General features: G+C 33.2%; 2 long non-coding RNA genes across 4 annotated transcripts; one reads left to right on the top strand and one right to left on the bottom strand.

The window, feature by feature from the left end:
* Positions 1-870: 870 nt before the first annotated feature.
* LOC150101031 (uncharacterized) lies at positions 871-20,382 on the top strand. Of its 2 annotated transcripts, none has more exons than XR_016549147.1 (4): positions 871-1,006; positions 18,764-18,942; positions 19,059-19,137; positions 20,192-20,382. It is a non-coding gene; the product is annotated as an uncharacterized LOC150101031 (long non-coding RNA). The 2 variants fall into 2 exon arrangements; XR_016549148.1 differs by lacking the exon at positions 871-1,006 and adding an exon at positions 12,069-12,184.
* On the bottom strand, positions 5,702-10,918 carry LOC150101032 (uncharacterized). 2 transcript variants are annotated; one of them, XR_016549188.1, is made up of 3 exons: positions 10,713-10,918; positions 8,295-8,433; positions 5,702-6,083 (listed from the first exon to the last, which is right to left on the bottom strand). It is a non-coding gene; the product is annotated as an uncharacterized LOC150101032 (long non-coding RNA). The 2 variants fall into 2 exon arrangements; XR_016549189.1 differs by having other exon boundaries at positions 8,295-8,395; positions 10,713-10,894.
* Positions 20,383-20,918: the final 536 nt, after the last annotated feature.

Here is a 20,918-nt window from a genome sequence, read left to right as displayed (position 1 = left end):
AAAATAAACACCACGGAACGTGATAAATCTATTACACAGCTTGAGATTTCTGTGGTGTGAAAGTCCATTGTTATTTATCATGCGAGAACCACGTATAGCAAGAGAACTGTTTAATGATTAGTTACGTGCATCTTCAAATTAAATTACAAAATTAGAAAAAAGGTATTAGCAAATTTCTAAATTAATCACTTATGCATCGAATGAACTTAAACCAGATGTTGATATAGCACGGTGTGTCAGACACGTGACTAATTGTTGCGATGTGGTGTGTAACTTCTATAGACTAATTTTTTGATATGTCGGTCTTTGATATATGCCGACCATAGCTGGTTCAAGATGAGACCTTGATTTTTGTTACATTGGGTAAGACACCGTAGCATTTCGGGAGCTTTAAATCCGTGAACATACTTGTTCATCATTGGTATGTTCTCTGAGGTGGAGTTCTCCGTATCGACCCGTCTCTTCAACATAACAAATCCTTGAAAATTTTATCCCCTCCTGATTGTTTGAGAGGAGAAGGAGGCTGTTTTGGCGATCTTGGCATCATGGACACCTTTTGTACTACGTGTAGGTAACTTTCAAGTTGTATTGCTTGAGTATTTTTGCTTGATTTTTTTTTTTTTTTTTTTTTTTTTTAATGTAGGGAAAAAAACGGCAGTTAAGTTGGCTTGCTGCTGGATATTCCCTTGGAATAGTCTATTTAAGCTATTATCGATGGTTTTAAGATTGCAGATATTTCTTTGTGAGTACATCTCTAATATGTTATTTCTTGTTGCCTTTTATTGTTCATCACTGGGTATTGAATGCTCTGTCTGAGTGTTTTAATAATGTCCCTTTTTTTTTTTTTTGGCAGGCTGATGATGCGAGACACTAAGTAGGTATCTTCCAGTGTTTTGCTTTTTTCTATAGACTTCAAATAAAAGTGTGTGTCATGATTCTCAAGGAAAGGAAGTAATCTGATTCTTCGACTTCCAATGTGAACTGGATTTTATGGTTTGTTACCATGGTAAGTATGTGAAAGTATGCATGTTTGGTAAGTATATGAAATGGTGGATGGAGGGATTCTTCTATACCTGATCGGATGACAAAGATGTCATCCACATACCTCAGCCAAAGGCTGTGTTAGGATTATGGCAACTATTCAGGGCTGTTCAAATGACTCCATGAACATATTCGTCAAATGCGGGGAAATGGATGGATTGCCGAGTCTGTTTGTTCATAGCGAAGGTCTTGAAACTTGAAGAAAGCGTTTTCCAGGCAATGTTTGAAAGGTTTGCCAGTGTCGGTTGGAAAAATATCTTTTAATATTAGTATGGTGTCTTGTGGCTTCCAAACTTGTCATATCTGTTGGATCCAGTTCAATATCCTAGATTTTGTGTTTCAATAAGGAAATACCGTGAGTAGGCATATTTAAATAAATTATAATACGGGAATTAACTCACGTAAAAATTTGATTTTTTGGTATAACTTTCGCCTGAGTATCAAACGCATTTTCAGTACAAAGCTAATAGAACAATAACTGACAATTCCAGAAGGCTCCACTTAAGTAGCTAATGTAAGATACTCACGCAGTCTCTTGAGATCCTTCTGTAAGGCCACAACATCAGCTCTGATCTTTATAGTCTTGAACTAAAAAAGGTCATTAAATTTCCTAATTTATTAAATATTCAATACCTTGAACCTGAACAGTCTGGACTTGCAGAGCATGCCATCAACATTAGACATAGAGTTCACTGGAACAAGACAAGAGTCCTTCACAAAAGTCTGTTCCTCATGGAACGTCTTTATAAAGAAACATGTGAAACTTTACCTTACTCTCCTAACTTAAACAGAACCGATGGTCTACGTCTGTCCCCTTTGTTGGAGATAGTACTTTTTAAATCAGCTAATCTTTCCTAGCTTTTTTTTTTCTTTTTTTAATTGTGCACATATATATATATATACAGTATATATATATATATATATATATATATATATATATATATATATATATATATATGTTTAATTTTATTTATTTATCTTTTCGACAGTACTTTTTTAGTTGGAAAGACCTGGATTGAAATCCAGTATAGGACACGAAGAAATTTTGATATGGTTTTTCAGCTGAAGATGAATTAATCGGTCTTATATGGCACGGTTTTTCCTCTGGAAAAATCGGATTTTTCATCCTTCAAAAGCTGTTATTACTAGCCTAAAAATAAACGCATCTGATAGACTTGAATAAAGTGAACTCACCGTCAATTCTTTCGGCTATAATTCGAAACCAATCAATAGATATGCTTATATCACCAATTATCAAACTTTTATTATGATCAAATTTGAATTTTAATAATGTACTATTGTCAACTGTAGCTCTATTATTATTATTATTATTATTATTATTATTATTATTATTATTATTATTATTATTGGTGTGTAAATGTAATGAATATGTTTTTAGAAAAAGTTATTTCATTTGTTTTGTTAAATTCAAATTAATTTTTCATTTCTTTATTTCTCTTAAAATATAGTTTTCTTAATAATAACGTATCACTTATTGATATTAAATCAAAACATTTAATTAAACGCCTGTTCTTGGATGAGTTCGGAATGTTTAAATATATGACTGGCTTCAGTTGACGTCTTCATGGATGAAATTTTAGAAACATTAAGTACGTGAGAAGAAAGTGAGATGCTTTAAAAATAACATTCCATACATTTTTTATCGAATAAATAATAAGTATTTGAACCAGCCCTTAATTCTTAATACCTTTAATTTTCGTTATACTTTGAAATTTCGTTAACTCTGCATTATTGTGAATTTGAAGCATCCTTCAGATTTTTTCAATAAAAATCCTAATAATATTAGTCTCTCCCCCCCTTCCCTCCTTCAAATGAGTTATTGCTCAATGTAAAAATCTTCAAATGAAGTTTTCGTTTCAATGTGTTGAACGTTTTGACCATTATAAATCATTCTTTCTCCACTTCTAGCTTTCTCTAATGAGTAAGATCCTCACCTCCCCTTCCCCCTCCACACTAGGTTCCTGAAATACTCGGAGGTTGTTGACCTCCCTCAGTGCTTTGCTAGTGACAATCGGGCTATTTTTTGACCATCTGGTAATCGGAGATGGGCATCTAGAATTACTTTACATTACTTCAAGAGTTCGTGGGGTCCATTTCTTAAAAAAGGACACACACACACACAGAGAGAGAGAGAGAGAGAGAGAGGAGCGTACTGTTTTTTTTAATTTCTGATATATTTTACTATATTTTACTTCCACATTTTCTTTTAGTTTTATACATTTGATCTCTTTTCTCGTTATCTAAGTTTCTTTCTGCTTTCTCTTTCTCTCTCTCTCTCTCTCTGTGTGTGTGTTTTATGTGAGTCCGTCTCTCTCTTCTTCTCTCTTTCCTTCTTTCCACTGATAATTATTAATAGAAAGAATGAAACATATTTCCGTCTCCTACCGCTTGCATAAAGCAAGTGCTCGTCACGAAAAAAAATTTCCTTGTTCTCAATGAATATTTTAAAGAAACATGTTTTACAGAAGTTTTCATAGACTGTCAATACTTTTCTAGGAGGAATATTTTTGGCTGATTTCCTGTGACTCTACTTAATACTTGAATTTATGCATCTCTTCTGCCCGGTTTCTTTCTTTCATTTGAATATAATCGCTTTTCTGGTCCTCTGTTTGTTTGTTTTTCTTTCCAAATTTGCAAAACACAGTTCAAAAATTTTTTCTTTAATCGAAGTCTTATGATTACTCTTGCTGAATTAAACCTGCTTGACAAACTCGGACTTTTAAGCCATTTAGAAGACGAAAGAAATATTTGTTTTAATATCTAGATTTTCTATAGTTGAATTAGTTGCTCATAAGAAGATATGTGTGCTTTAAAAGTGAATATTTTGATAAATCTCGTGGTTCTATCAATTGTCTTGCGTATTGTCATGTAATTTGTATATTCATTTTGACTTAATTTTAACATTATATGAACGAAAATATTATTATCTCACTACATTTATTGAGTAGACCTAGCAGAAAATTCAATGTTATTATGAATAAGAAATAGGGTTAATCTCTGCCAATTAAGAAACATATTTCTGTATATGAGACACATTAATAAAAGAAAGAACCGTTTTCTGGAGGAAAAGTAAGACCAATCAAGCAGAAGCAAATATAATTAGGTAAAAAAAAAAAAAGCTAAAAGTTTGAAAAAGAACCTAGAGCCATTTTTATTTTATGTACTAAATAGTTAAATCTATTGTCATTTGTAACATAATTTTATACCGTTTTATAAAATTTTAGTGAATATTCAGAATACCAAAATTTCAATAGTCCCTCCACCATGATTGATATGATTCGACGTGCAAAATATTAACTACCAGGTACTACACATTTTGCAAAACTCACCGGATCAAATTGAATGACATTGGACTGAAAAATGAAAATTGCTATTTATTTTTCTCGTGACAGTGACTGAGTTTTTTCGGAATCCTGTTTTTTTTTTTTTTTTTTTTTTTTTTTTAATTCAAACCATTACTTTTCTAAATTAATTCGGTAATTTGTGGTTCCAATCTCACATAGGACTCGAACCTGTATAAGAGCTCTTCAACTGAAGGTGATTTAGCCAGTTTCATACGAAGGGAGAAGATTTTTTTTTTTTTTTTTTATTACTAAAACTCGGGTTTTACATTTCACATTACAGGTAAATGAGTCAGAAGTGCATCTGCAGTTAACAGACAATACTTTGGCTTCATAAGAATTAGTTGCTTCTGCTGTAATTTAAAAATAACCCAATCCAAACCTAAATTTATGAAGCTGGTTTGATGACTTTGTCAGTTTTGAAGATCTGCAAATAACGTTATTTTTTCTGTATTTCGTCTATTTTATTATTTATTTATTTATTGGTTTAATTGTTAGGAGATAAATCCTTCTAATAGCATAACTTCTGTCAAATTTCCATTGATTTTAAGGCAACTATAAACTTCCCCATTGTAGGGTTATTAAATTTCATACCAACCTGATATCTCCACTAGCTGATTACTTTCAGCTTTTTACCCCACTTTCTACCTGGTGTTGCTGTGGTATTTGCAAGTCTGTTAGTCTGCTAGTAGAAGGATTGTTCAATGATCGTTCGATGCAGGTGATCTACGCAAAATGGCTTGCATCCAACACGCACTGCAGGACAGTCAAAGTAGAAACTAGGCCTTGTTAAATACAAACTTCGTGAGTTAAATAAAATTTCAGCAATATTAGGATAGAAACATTAACTAGTAGTATAATGATAAAAAGAGAGTTAAAAGTTGAACACACACACACACACACACACACACACACACACACACACACACACACACACACACTTGCCGAACAGCGAAAAATGTCTAGCGTTGGTAGGCTATTTATATATCCTTTCTACTGTTATACTTTTGCTTTCAAACTTGATCACTGACATTTGCCTGCTTGAATCTTTGATAGGAGTGTTTTTAAAACATAGTGGAGGAGAATTTTGTTTCTTTTGGCTTCATATAGTTGTATTTTTCTGCTTCCGCTCACCCACTCCCAAATGGGATGTTCTGTAGGATTTGAAACCTCCCTTGGGATTGATTAAAAATAATACAAAATACAGATGAAATAATTAAGGAAGAATGTTGTGTAACTGCTCATCATGATTAATAAGTAAAAAAGCAGTGATGTTTATAGATATTTATTAAAATACAACTTCGGTAAAAGACACGTTCAGCAATGTAATTATAGATGGTAGAGGAATATATATATATATCATTTAAATGTATATAATGTGCACAGGCGTTAATTTAAATGAACGCCTGTTAGTTTTAATTAACAGACAAGAGACATTTTCTATTTTATGTTTCTCTTATTTATATTTTGTTTATTTTAATATTTAATTAATGTTTCTGCAAACAAGTTCACAGTTTTATTAATGATACAAGTTATTTATTTATTTATTTTTTGAACGTCTATTTACAGTATATGTGGAACATTAAACTGAGCATATCCAATGTGAACATAGGTACTTTGAATTTAAATGGACTCTGAAATCCTGGAGAATGGCTTTAACTATTCTTGAAGGAACTTTTTCTGAAAGATAATGTAACAATTTAGTGAGATATAATGCAAAGTAAAGCAAGCTATGTTTCCAAGTAATTATTAACATTTTATACATCATAATTATAATATCTCCCCTGCATATTTTTCTCCCTTGTTGGGTATGAAACATAAGCCAAGGAAAAATACGCAGATAATATTTCAGCAAGGAAAAAAAGAATAAATGAGAAGAAAAAGAGAAGAAAGAAAAAGGCATTATAGAATGAGATATGTAATCGTCTAAAAACAGTTAAAAGAATCTTCATTATTGTTAAATTATTTGGTCACTTAACATTAAAATTCAGTTATTTTCTTTTGCTTTATTAGTCGATCATAAATATTAAAAGATCTACAGAATTGTCAACAAGTTTCTCCAGCTATTCTGTCAGGCTTCTTCAGGACAAGAAAGTCGGTACAATAACGTTTACTAATAAAAAATAAGAATGGAGTAGCACAGTCCTCTGGTCGACTAATAAAGCAAAAGAAAATAACTCAAGTTAAAAGAATGATTATTTATCATTTCGTTCGATAAAATTCTTTCCCATAGAGGAAAAAAAACAGAAAGAAAACAAAGCTTCATTAGGGAAAAGCTTGGGATGTTTATTATTAAGAGAAGAAAAATTCATCCAAATGCAAAATATCAGATTATCAATGTGTACTTTTCTTTATTTGGGCACTTTACGGGTGTAGTGATTCATTCTTTTAGAAATAATTTCGATTTTTTCACTTGGTATCCGAGAACAGTTTCCCTCCAAACCATATTCCGCAGAATAAATGGTACCCAAATTCAGAAAATATCTATAGAAAAATTACGAAAAAATCTGCGAATTATTTTCTGTTATTCTGTTATACCCATTCTCTTTAACCTTCGGTTATTCCCATTGTTTCATTCCCATTGCCATACACACTATGTTGCAAAAGTGATACGGCCGTCTACATTATTTTTCCCCCCTTCGAATATTGATATCTATCGACGAACAACGTGCATACCGATTAAATCGTACGATGCTGGAAACGGGACATGGTTTGGTTTTACAATTGTTATAATAATATTCAAGCCCAAGTTGTGTGTTGTCTGTTGAGTTTCATGAGCAGTGTGGACTGGTCTTGCAACACGATTCTGCTCAGTTTCCCTCGGCGTTTTGCAAGAACTCTCCCTGCTGACTTTTGGGTTCGGCATCGGAACTTCTTTGGCTGTGGAGAACCTTTGTGTCTCCACTCTATTAACTGTTCTTTAGTCTCTGGGTCATAGTGATGAAGCCATGTTTCATCAACAATCACTATACAAGCAAAAAAATTGCACCTGATTTTTCAAAATGACCAAAAATCTCTTGAGATGACAGCACACGTTCTCTCTTTTGGTCGGAATTCAGACATTTGGGAACCCACTTCCTCAGAGCTCCTGCATGTCCAAATGTTGGTGGATAATAATCCCAACTAGTTCCTTGGATATCCCCAGAGTCTTTGCAATGTTTTTGGCTGGTATTTGTCTGTCATCAAGGAACATGGCATGCACTGCATCGATGTTTTCAGGTGTGATCGCTGTGGAAGGCCTTCCTGACCGGGGGACATCTGTTGTCTCAGGATGCCCAGTTTTAAACCTGACCACCCATCTGGAAACTGTTGGATATACTGGGGCATAGTCTCCCAAATTCTCACACAAAGTTTGATGTCGGTTGCGGACTTTTCTTGCAGCTCGAAAAACTTGACCTCTGTGTCTTCAAATTTCTTTAAAACCTCTGACATGCCTTCTTATATATCCTAAAAGAAAAAGAACAAATTACTACAATTTGATGAAACATGGGGATTAAAGGGTTTCAAGATATGTTCTTTCTTGTGGTTATATTAGTTGCTTTAATATCATTTATTCTAGGTGTTTATTAGAACTTTTCAGCCCCCCCCGCAACGTAACATGTTCAACTTTAGTGATTACCGGAAAAATGGTCCAAAACACCCATGCCTGTTTATTAACATTTAATTAAAAGTCTGCCTTGGAGAGTGGCGTGACATTCATGTCACGAAAAATTTTGTATTGAAGGTTTTTGCTTATTAATAAGTATTCAGTATTTTTGGCATCTGCAATGCTCAGAAAATTTTATTACTTTTAATAAGCAGTTCTGAACACTATTAAAAATAAAAATTATTAGGATGAAATTTCCTTGGGTAGTAGTGAAATTAGTAATTTTTATGTAGTAAAATACTCACCCACCAAGCATGGTTGACTTTTTTCTTCTGAGCGGCCATCAGCAACAATGAAACCAATATTAACATAATCTTTGCCATTAGAAATTTGAATGCGACCATTCCTGAAACGATCAAGAACAAGATGATACAAAAGACACATCTGCAATGAGAAAAGAGTATGAAGTATTTATTTGAAATCATCATGAAAATATGTATGCATTATTCCAAACAACTTAGAATATGAAGAATATCACATCGTTTGCATGTTATGCGGAATGAAAGACGTGAGCTTCTAGGAAGGTGAGTTGAGCAGTCCGGTTCCGGACTGCTCAACTCACCTTCGGTTAACAAGACCTTATAAATACTCTTGGCATCCTAGATGAGACTTGAACCTACGTCTTTTCAGTCACTGGGCAATGGCAAGCTGCAGTTTGCTTCATGAGGGAGAAAGAACAAGAACAAAATCTTTAGAAGCATGTTTCGTAAGATGCCCGTTTAGTAAGATTTTCGTTATTAGAAACAAAGTTCACATTTCTTTAGAAGTTTCATGTTGCAAAACAACCAAACCGGGCAGAAAAACACTAACAGAATAATACCTGACCATGTACATAGTTGTTGTTGTTGCTTCTGCCATAAATCCAAACAGCCACAATTTCCAGAATTTCTCTAATCGGGTATCTGACTGAACATGAAGCATACAACTACATTGCAACTAAAAAGTAGCTCATTGTTTAATAACTGTAAATCTTTATGAGATAGTATTCATAGGGCCTGTGTAGCTCATTAGACGTGACATGTGCTGTCCACAGCGTTAAACCGTCCGAAAGAAAAGCGTCACTAGTTCTATTCTAGTCACCGCCTACAGGAACTTTTACTAAGCTTTTTTTTTCAACCGATTCGGAGATAGGCGATCTCTGGCAAGTGTTTTTTTTCTCCCGTAAACGCAAGAAAATCGACCGTTTAGCCCCATTTGCAGACAGTAAAATATAGTGTTAGGATTAGGGACCATGAGATGGCGGCACTTGTCAGCCTCATTTCGCAGTGTTCTGATTTCTGAGTTCCTGCTTTTGTTTAATGTTATCACATCTTCAATTTCTACATTGTTCTCATCTCTATAGTTACATTTATTTAACGTATTCTCATATTTTTTTGCACGTGATTAAGCTACATCTGTGAATACTTGTCTGACAACTCGTTTGTACATTCTTATTTCTCTGCCTTTGTTCTTGGCTTGTTGGCTTGTTCTTGTGCGTTCTCAAACTGTTTTCAAAGTCCTTGTTGTATGTCTTATTGCATTTTTAGATTAGTTATTAGCTGGATTATTTTCATAAAACTTCCTTAGTATATGCCGCATAGAATTGTCTAAAATGTCACATTTCACATTAATTTTTCAAGGAATTGCAACAAATAATTCTGGTTGTTCTCCTGACATTTGACATTCGTGGTATGTAACCACGTCCATCTGATTAGTTGAATGAAGTTTCTGTGATTCCACACTCATATCAGCACTTTCTAACGATCCAGTCATGGCTAGTGGTTAGTTGTGTACAGTTAAAAGCGAGTCCGAGATTGTTTAAGCCGATGTTTGGTTTGTACTTAGACACCTTTCATTTAAAAGATGGCTATGGATTTCAGTACGTGAATTATGGCTGAAACTTGTAACATTTGTGGACACTCTAACTCCTGATTATGTCTTACTGAAACGTACAGCACTTAGTTTACGATGTTTTTTTTTCCCTTTTCACCATTCCGTCTTCATATTTTAATAACCTCATCTACAGTTGATTTCAGATGTTCCAATTGTGCTTCACTCGCACGAATTAACTGATAAATAGCATACTAACCAACTAACATAATATTGTAGAAGCTCATTGATTGGTAATCGCTCCCATTTTCCTCTTTTTTTTTTGTTTACTGTACATGTGTTGTTTAAGAAATTAAGGACGTCACTATGATTTTCTCAGCCCTGTGTATTTGCGTATATAATTATATGTGTATGTGTATTTAAGCATTTCTAATTCCCCTTGATAGCATTTACTTTTTAGTGATATTTGCACTGATCCGTGAACCTCTGAACTACGCAATTTTTCCTCTCCTCTCAAGAGATATTTGGATATGAAAACCAAATGAATTGGATTTAATTAAAATCGCGACAGTAATTTCGAATTAGTTGAAACAAATTTGACACAACAGAATAGAAAATGAAAAACTGCCGGGTAGTATGCACTGGTTTGCGCTAGTCGAAAAGTACTAAGTGGTGCCAAACATCCATTGAAAACTGAACTAATTCTTGTTTCCCACAATGAGAATTATTCTAATTATAAATGTTGAAAGTTTTGCAATTATGAACTTACATAGTTTCAGACATGCATTTTCTTAATTTTCAACAAAATTAGCAGTGTTAAGAATATTTTAGGAACATTATGTCATAATACTTACGTCTAGAAGGCATGTTGGCACTTCAAGTCTGTTTTCAGGGACTTAGCAATCAAAAGAATAATTAGATAAATAAAAATTTCGGAGTTTTAGAAAAATTAAGTGAATTATTCATTTATGTAATTTAAAAACTGATTGTTGCACCTTCGTATTTTGTTGTCTTCCGTTTAGGTATTTTCCTTTTAAAGTCTCGCTCTCGATCCACATGTCTTCCTCTTCCTTTCCATGCAGGACGGAAATCCTGTTCAGAATCTAGATAATAAATCGAGAAAGGAAACCGATTTCATATTTTTGTGGGAGAAAGAATCGGTCTTTTGAAAATTTGTATTTCTTTCTCAATTTCATGTTGACATATGAAAATTAGAAAACTAACTAAGCCATACGTAATATTACATGAAGCTGAACCTGTTTCTGTGTTTGCAGTAAAGTATTATTATTTTTTAAATGAGTATATACGAGGTTCAATGGAATAATCTTTTCCAACATTTTTGACTCATTTTAGTGTTATGAACCTTTATTTGCTTGACATATTTTTCAGCAGGCGACAACACCGCATCGCTGTTACAGCATTCCAAACATGGGATCTTTACTGTTCATGTCAACGAAGTGCTGTATGACTTTTATTATCGCGATAAGTTCACACCAAGTGACATGTATTGATACCACCCCTCCCAATATAAGAAGTTTGAAGGATTTACAATCCACGACGATGGAAGTATTGTTTAACCAGATTTATCATTCGTGGCTGAGTGCTATCAAAGCAGAATCACTTTGACAATAGTCTAGATGACGTCCTACCAGTTTCTTATAAAGAAGACGAATAGCTACTTTTTTTTCCCTAAAAGCCAGTGTCTTCAGCATCGCAATAATCCTTAAAATTTGCAATGGAAGAAATATTCATTATAATTTTCCTTGCATCATCTGTTCGAATCAATTAAATGTCTCCCTTCAATCCCATTATATGTTTTTTAGGTGACAAGTGAATTTCATCCCTAGCGTGAAACTGTCTCCCTGCTTATTGAAAGCCTGAAGTGTTTCATATTTGGTCTATAGAGCAGAATTTCTGGAGTATGTGAAAAAAATTAACAATAAAAAAAAATCTGTTATTCCTTTCCAATTACAACCTTTTGTAAGTGGAAATTACATAAAAATCCGTCTCCAATATCATTAGCATATGAACTAAATTACTGGCAGGGTTGGCCCAATCGATAGTTTCTGTTCTTTCTAACCTATACGCTGTGGATTCAAATCCAGCTGTGGTATGTTTGTTTGTGATTGGTAAATTATGTTCATGTTTTTTGGTGTCCATTGCTACACTGCTTACTAGAGGCCTCAAAGGGCTTGAAAAAGGTCCATGCTTACTAATTTATCTCAGATATCTACTTGCACCTATCTACAGAAGGACAGTCTATTTAGCTTCGTCACGTCAGCTCCTCGAATTTGAAACAAGTCAAAATGGATAATCCAGTTTTGAAGTAAGTTAATATTCATGGCTTTGAGTAAGTTAATATTCTAAGCTTCTTTGGGATAAGTAACCCACACCGATAGTAATCTTGCACTCTTTCTTCTCGCATTAATTTTTGCCTTTTATTTATTACGCATCAGTCGTTAAATAAGATATTTTAATATCGTGAACTCAACTGCAGTGTTACATCGTACGTATATTTCTAGCTTGATAGGTAGAAAATGTATCTATGTGCCTTTGAACTTTACCATTTCTAATCTTTGTATAATAATTTCGCAAGGAGATATTTTAATGAGGAAAGAGGTGAATTCTTTGCTTTGTATTTATCATTTTCATAATTTCGGCTGTAATTATACCGTGTGTAAATATATGTAGTTTTTATTTATTTCTTTATTAACTTTGCATGCTTTACAAGTGTCGAATTTACAAAAATGAACAGTACTGGTAACATAGTACTGGTAACATGATATTTCCTTAAAATTAACATTTTTACAGGTTCTTAGATTTGTTAGAATCGATTATATTCTTTATATACCCACAAAAAAGAATTCACACTTGCAAATCATTTCATGAAAACGAATTCCATTCAAAAAATAACCAGCAGACAGATGTTTTGCTAGCGTTATTTCTTCTAGCTTTCGCTATGTGTACTAATTTTATTTTTTTCATGAACTGATATTTAAAAATTTGGCATTTTGTTTGTTTTACATCATATAAAAATTGTTTGGTGTTAAACCTGGATTAAATGTCTTAGCACAGTTCTGAAAGGAACCTCGTTTAATTTTCTTCCTTTTATTTGTTTTATTAACTTTTGTTATCCTCAGTATCTAGAACCAGGAATTGAGTTGTCTTTCTGTTGCTGTGTAAAAATAACGTAGAACTTAACTTGATTTTTACACAGTAATACTAACTAGGATTAAGAACATGTGTAACTGCCGTACGTCGTCTTCACGAGTATTTGTGCATGACAGCTACATCGCACTTTCCATAGATGAAGAAGGGCACTAAAAGCCAACCGATTTTCAACAGTTAAAATTAAGGGGTTAGAACGATTTTCAACAGTTAGAACCCTAGCTCCCTTTTAGAGCATAAAAGCACCCAGTAATTATTTAAACGGGCAGTTAAACAATTATAAGTAGGTAGGGTACGCATTACAAATGAATACAATAGGTGCCGAAAGAAGGAAATGATTCTTTATTGATCTCAGAATTAAAAAGGACAAAACAGTTAGCTGTTGAAGAGGACCGAGACAACCCAGACAAACTTTGAGCGAGACGCAGAACAAGAAGTTCACCTGGAGACTGGATTGCTAAACTGGAGTCATAAAAAAAAAATAAATAAATAAAAAACCATACATTTTATCAACGAGTACAATGAGGGGACACAATTAGATGGAAATTGTGAAAAAGAGAGGTGATGTAATAAAATAATAGCGTAGAGCATGGTCAGTAACTGCAGGACATGGCTGTAAATATAACTGTGAGACATTGATGACAACCCGGATAATGTTTGTCTCGGTGTAGAAAATAAGATGAAATCGTAGTGCATATGAAGTATGACAAAAGATACTTTTTTTTTGACATTCTCAATGCAAGTTGAAAGGACAAACAGGTTAGTTTTATGCTTTAATCAAGTTACTACACGATATTTATATACATAATATCTTTCCTGTAGATAAAGTCATTCCTGCGTGTTTATTTAACCCGTTGGTTAAAGGATGATGTAACATCTCGATATAAGACGAATATAAAGCGAATAACTTATTTTTATATTGTGATTCCTCTGTAAATATTATTTCCTTTGGATTGTTGCCAACATGAATTGCAGGGAAATGACCTTGTCACTGTTTTTGACCTATCATCCGTGATTTATCAAATCATGTTCATTGACATTAAATATTGTACCGAGTTACTGAACTATACGAATATATTAAACAAAACGGAAAACTAGTAATAAAGTAGGAAAGCGGGCGAATGTTCCGTAAAAATCGGAGTCCTCTGAAATTAATCTGCTACCAAGAAAGTGTTTATGATGGTCAGATTTCATCTATCGCAATCAAGCTGAAGCCAGGCCTTCCCTCTCTTTGTTTTAAAATACATACAAACACATTCTTCTATATTATCATTATTATTATTATAAATTTGTGACCTGACAGACGCGATCTAACATGTAATACTATGTGACTGAGGGTTCAAAAAGTATCCCCAAATCGGACATTCTCTTGAGAATAACCAAAAAAAAAAAAAAAGACAGATCTCTAAACATAATTCGGAAAATCTTGTTTAATACAGCAATGTTATTTAAGCGAAGTTCCACATGCTTTTATTTCCGCAATAAAAATTAGAACTGTTAATTAGTTATATTTTAATTCATGTGGCATTAAGTACGCTTCCCACAACGAGCCTAGCAGATAGCACATTTATAACATTTCTTGTAAAACTCATTCTAGAATTCTTTTGTAAAACGTCGACACGATGAACATAATTATTATCATCACAATACTGTGTAGCTGCAACAACAATGTCAGTTTATTGTGAACTTGTTCGTGTTCTCTTTTTTTTTATTATTATTTTTTATTCTTATTTCCCGAAGTAAATGGTGAATTCACCTAGCCAACGAAGCGTGTATTAATAATAGCAAATTTTGTAGTTGAAATGCTTTCGTAGTTAACTACGAGTGACTGCTTAATTCCAGTTCGTTCGCCAGTTGATAGAATGCATAAAGCCAAAACTACATCTGTTCCGGACATGAAAGGTCAACCGAAACCGGTTATCCTAATGTAACCAGAAACTTCGGTATGTGAACTTTTCAACGAAGACTCAAATACAGGACAGAGGAGGCGCAAGTATATGCGCGTGTTTGATTATTTATGATTTCATCTTAAATTTTCAATTGTGAACTGTGCGCATGCTTGGTTGTCATAATAACAAAAATATAAACAACATAATAAAATATAATGTTTCTGCTCGTTTTATATTTCTAATATACTATGTCGCTGTTTTTACTTTTTTTTATTTTATGAGAAATTTGCAGGTGGCGCTATAACACGTAAAACTTCGTGGTGGAGAAAACAACCAACATTACCTGCTAGCTTCAATTAATTTTGAGAAAGATGATGAATCAGGGCCAATGATTTGTTGGAATGAGAAATTCCGGTAGTTAGCACCCCGGGGGCAAATTACAAGGGGGAAGCTGGGGGAGGGGGTGTATAAATAGGATGGCTGCTACGCTTGTGGTTATTGTTATTGCTTTGCACTTCTGTAGCATTCCTTTTCAAGTTAGGTAAGTTTGTGTTATGGAAGAATATTCTTGTTATTGAGATAGACGGAAAGATAATCAGATAGCCATTAAAATGTTAAATAAAAAATAGATCAAAGGAAAAGAAAAAGTGAGACTTTTGAGAAAAACATTAGCTTGGTATATTTAAATATATATTGCTAGACAGTAGTATTGATTCGTAAATATGTAATTTTATTTTTGGGAGTTGTGAGAGCATATTTATGCAAAATGAGTTATTGTTGCGTTAACATTAAGTATAGTTAACTTCAGGCGTTTGGAAATCAGTGATCTAAAGCATCGAAATGATAATACCATTATTTATGCATTATAATTTAATTATATATCATATAACTAGAAAATATTATTGAATCATATTGTATGGTTGCAACTTGAACGGAAAGAGCTTAGGTCACTAAATTAGGACTATCACATTTGACTACCAATAATCCCAATTCTTTTTCAGCACTTTTATGCTAATATGATAAATTAATAGTAGAGATAGGGGCAACGTTCATTATATTCATCGCATATAGGGCGAAACATAGCTAACGATGTTTATAATGCATTCTAAAAGTGTGGCAAGTATCCTAAACAGTTGTTAAAATGTGCGCTTCTTCATAGTATTCTTGTTATATATTTGGTTAGAGGGAAGTGGAGGAACAGTGGCAGCCAGTTCAGTATAATAGCGCCCTTGGGAATATCTATAAAAAGATATAATGTGGAAAGAGAGCATCTACAGGAACGCGACTAGTGGGAGTCAGTGAGAGAAGGGTCATCTATTAAGCAAATAGCTCTCTTCTGAAAACAGTCTAGAATTAAGGTAGTTTTCTACGCGCGCGCCATCCCAGATGTAAGAATAATATTCTTAAGTTGGGTGGATTTTGGATTTATAAAGTGTTAGTGTCTTGGTCATCTAAACAAAAGTTAAGAATACTGATGCCAAGAGGTCTGCCTTATTTTTAGGAGATGATACTATTGTTCCATTAGGATGAGCGAGAAGTAGAAACATTGTGTGGTAGAATTTTTTTAGAAGTTGTACGCTTGAGCGGTAGCAATAACCACACCTTAGAAAAGAAATATAGAAATCTCCCGAAGGTAATCCCAATTGTCACGTAACGATACAAAGTTGATGGCTGGTAGAAGGACGACGTGTAGAAAAAGAAACAAAAACATACACAAGGTTATGATCCGAATTGCAAGAGGAGAACTAAGTGAGCGGTGTGTTTGGAGGAAGAACTGGCGAAGATAATAATGAGGGAAAAAGGAAAGAATATAAATTTAAAATTAAAAAATGCTCCCGTTTTACCCTGGCAGACATAACATAATACTTATTCCTCACATGACTTGTTATATTCTAACTAAATGGACCAACTGTTTTTAGGTGCTTTTTGCCCAAACGTTCATCATCCATTAGATTCGATTTGATTGTTCATTCATTATTCCTTATTATTCGTTACTGGCTGAACGAATTTTATTGCAATTTGAGATTTGTATACGAGACTTTTTTTAAGCTATCTCAGTTTTTTTCCAGCTTTTCTTAATTAACAAAACTATATTGTGTACTGTTTTCATGAGTGGGAGAAACGGAGTGAAAAAAGTGCTCTTTTTGAAAGCCGACGGTACCCTTTCAGAATAGAGAGCCAGGTAGAAAATGACTTGATTCGAGTTGTTTTTATTTACGACCGAAATTACTAAGGTTATGAGATCAATATATTATATCTGTAAACTGCGTGTGTTCTGGCCATATTTATCTACTTTGTGGGATGAAAACCCTTCCTCTGCTACATGAGCACCATCTAACTCATCTTCACTTGAAAAGTCCTTATAAACGCTCTTCGTGTCCTAAACTGGATTCGAACCCAGGACTTTTCAACCAGAGGACATCGTCGATACTGACTGAGCTGCAGAGGCTCCCTCCCAGAAAATGGCACTGATGGTTTTGAGATTGTATGGTGTGAGAGCAGTTATTTAGTAGGATGTTGCCATAGACTAGCAACTTAAAGGGTGATGAGCAGAAAATGTTAAAGCAAATTGGCTTGGTAAATAGAGAGCCGATAAACATTATGGCAGATTTCAACTATGATAATATAGACTGAATAGGAAATGAGCATATTGTAATAATGGAATTCATTTTTTTTTTTTTTAGAATTCCTTAAGGACAAATGTTTTAGCATATGGTGGAAGGAACTTGAGGATCAAGGATTCTGGATTGGTTATAGCACCAGAGAATGTGATTATGACTGTATTTCGTGAGAAGGTCATAACACATTTGTCTTTATTTCATGAGAATGCTAATACAGTGGAGATGAGAAAGAAACTTAATTTGGGATTACAATGAAAGTGATGATAATAATCTTAGAAACCGGCTTGAAGTAGCATATTGGATGGAATAATTTGAAAGTAAAGAGATCAGTAGTGTATGGGAGATAGTTAAGGAACGTTTGTTAAAAGCAATGTCAGATCGTAAACCAAGGTTGAAAAAAAAAATACAAAATATGGAGTAAAATCGATTACTAAGGAAATTAAGCAGGAATTAGATGAAAAAAGAAATTATGAGAAAAGTATAAAATGAGAAATGGAGAGCAGTTCCGTGAGGAAATAAAATCCAAATTGGAAGGGCGACTAATATAGTAAGGAAGGAAAAATTAGACTTTGAGTGGCGACTAGCACTGCAGTCGTAGAATAATCACAAGGAATTCTTTCGTTATGTAGCGAGCAGAAGGAATGCTTGTGGACGAATGACCTGCCAGATGAAACAGGTAGTCAAGTGACCACTGCAAATGACATACAATAGTTATTTAATGAATATATTATTAGGATATTATCCTTAATTTTATCATCCTTTATATTATCCTTAGTTTTATCATCCTTTATATTATCCTTAGTTTTATCATTCTTTATATTATCCTTAGTTTTATACCTAAAGTGACTGAAGCGAATATATTTGAATTCTAAGTATTCTGGATGTCAACAAGGTGGTGGGACTGGATGAGATTTCGTCACATGTTTTAAGAAAATTTGCTAAGGAACGAATAAAAGGTGCCCTTGGCTTGGTTAATGATTGCATACGCTATTTGTACAACTATGCTGGAGGATAAAACGATGCCAAATTACACACGAATGCTGTCAAATGCACAATTTTACGTCTCTAATCATTTCCTGATTTCTTTCGTTATGAATAGGCTTAGTGAACATTTCCGAAACTAAGAAAGAAATGTCTAAACTTATGTAGAGAACTTGAAATCATTGTTTTTATTTTTTTTTCAAAAGATCTCTTACCACAATCCTTTTTTCGTATATTTTTATTTAGCAGATTTCTAGCTTTTCGCTGTGTAATATTGAAACTTCAAAAGCAATGAGAAGAACATGTGTGTTTTTCTGTCTGTTGTTTCTGCTGGCGGTGATTCTACCAAGAAATTCAGAGGCACAAATTAGACGCGCTATCTGTAGGCGTTTTCCATGGATATTTTTCTGTAGGCGTGGCTCTGGGTACGTTTTACTGTTCTCCTATCCTTTTGCATGAAGTATAAGTAAAATGCAAATAATAATAATTATTATTACAGATATACCACCAATCTACCTAACACTGTATTTTTATTCTTCAGTTCAAGGGAACATTTCGAGCCGTCGGTTGGAATAAAAAATGGCGAAGATGCTGACAACTTAATTTTATAAAATGTTCAGGTAAGTGTTGGAGAGCATCTGTTTGATCTGGAATCGAGTAATTCTTTCCAGAAATAAAATTTCTGGAAAGAATTACTCGATTCTATATTGATTTTAATCCTCTGAACAGTGAAATGCATGTGGGTTTGAATATATAAACTTTTCTTTCTATTTTGATTAGTATTTGTTTCATAAATGATATTCCGTAATCGTTGTTTCGTAAAATATAAAAAGAAATAAATGAATAAAATCTAGACTTTTAAATGTTTATTTACTGCCTGTGTGTTTGTTTACACTAGAATAAACTTTCAATCGTTATTTTCAGTTACTGTAATTTCCAATTTATTCTCAACCATCGTAATCACATATAATGGTTGCCAATCGTCATTTATAGCGCCACTTTCCTTTTCATTATTTTTTTAAGATAGTTATCATAATATATGGTGACCATTCGTTCCTGATTTTCGTGTACAGTCCACGGAACAAGACAGTATTTCTTACCTTGCTTTTTTTATTTTATTTTATTTCGTCTGAGGGATTCTATTTATTAGAGTTATTATCAGAGTTAAAAATATTTGCTTATGGAGCATTTATTGAGAAATGGAAGCAAATCCTTGTATAAAGAAGAATATACATTCTTCTTTATACCAGGAAGTGGAAAAATTTTTCCACTTCCTGTTAATAATGTAGCTAGTTAAGTTTCATAAAATTTGGCTTTTTGTAAATTAGATATGTATTATACAAATAAAATGCTTGTGAAAAAAAAGTATTATTTAAATATGGTGTCCATGTTTACGAAATCGCCAAGAGAAAATGCCTACGTTATCATAATAAGTATTTTATTTATCTAAAGTTTATTACTAAATTTAATATCGTAGGACCAAGTTATAAGATATAAAAAGAAAATAAATGCATCAAAGTTTGTGTGTGATGAACAGCGGGCAGTTGTAGTCCTTAGGGAAAACTGAGAAAGGCAGAATGAAAAATGTAGAATGTAGAATGAATTCAGAATGAATGAATGTAGTCTTTATGATTATATAATTTAGTTTTAACTATGTTTTTATGTTGGTTTCAGACATTCGACACCACTTTCTACTTCATCGCATAGATTCATCTTCCAGCGGGTCATATAACATTCCTAAGGAAGAACTCCAACAGTCTGGTGCTATGACAACATATAATTTATCTATGGAATAATTTAAAGATTTTGCTGTACTAAATGATATATAGAATGTATCGTTTGGAAAATATATAAGGCACTTCCTATGAAACAGTATTTGCACTATTCATATCTAATTTCATTGATTTATGTATTCTCTTCCTGGACATTGTTTTATACATTTTTGCTGTTTGTTTTTTTTTCCACTAAAAGTAAGTTATATGTGAATCATAAGTAACTCCATTGAAGTAATAAATGATTATAATTTATTTATCTTACTTTTTTTTTTTAATAACATACGCTCCATAATGAAAATAGTTATAGAACAAAATATTTATCAAGAGCACGAAGAAGGCTTTATTTTGTGAATAAAATAAGTAAGCCCAAGAAAATATTGTGACACGGGTAGATAATTTGACTCCAAGGTAATATTTTATATCTCCTATCAAATTCATGTGAGGCTTACTACAGTTTCTCAACTTTTGTTAGCTTCTATAAAGTATATATAACTTTAATTTTCTAAGTTTTTTACCACCTCCCTCCCCCCCGTAAGCATTTAGAGAGAGAGAGGTAAAGCTTAGAAAAATCTTGTACCAGGAGAATATCCTGCCTTGTAACAACATTGCCAAATTATCTTAACTCT

This window comes from Typopeltis vanoorti, chromosome 12, assembly GCF_054136105.1.
Source record: "Typopeltis vanoorti isolate ZY-2024b chromosome 12, IOZ_Tvanoo_1.0, whole genome shotgun sequence".
In the NCBI taxonomy this organism is placed as follows: domain Eukaryota; kingdom Metazoa; phylum Arthropoda; class Arachnida; order Uropygi; family Thelyphonidae; genus Typopeltis; species Typopeltis vanoorti.
This window is presented reverse-complemented; position numbering and strand designations above follow the sequence as displayed.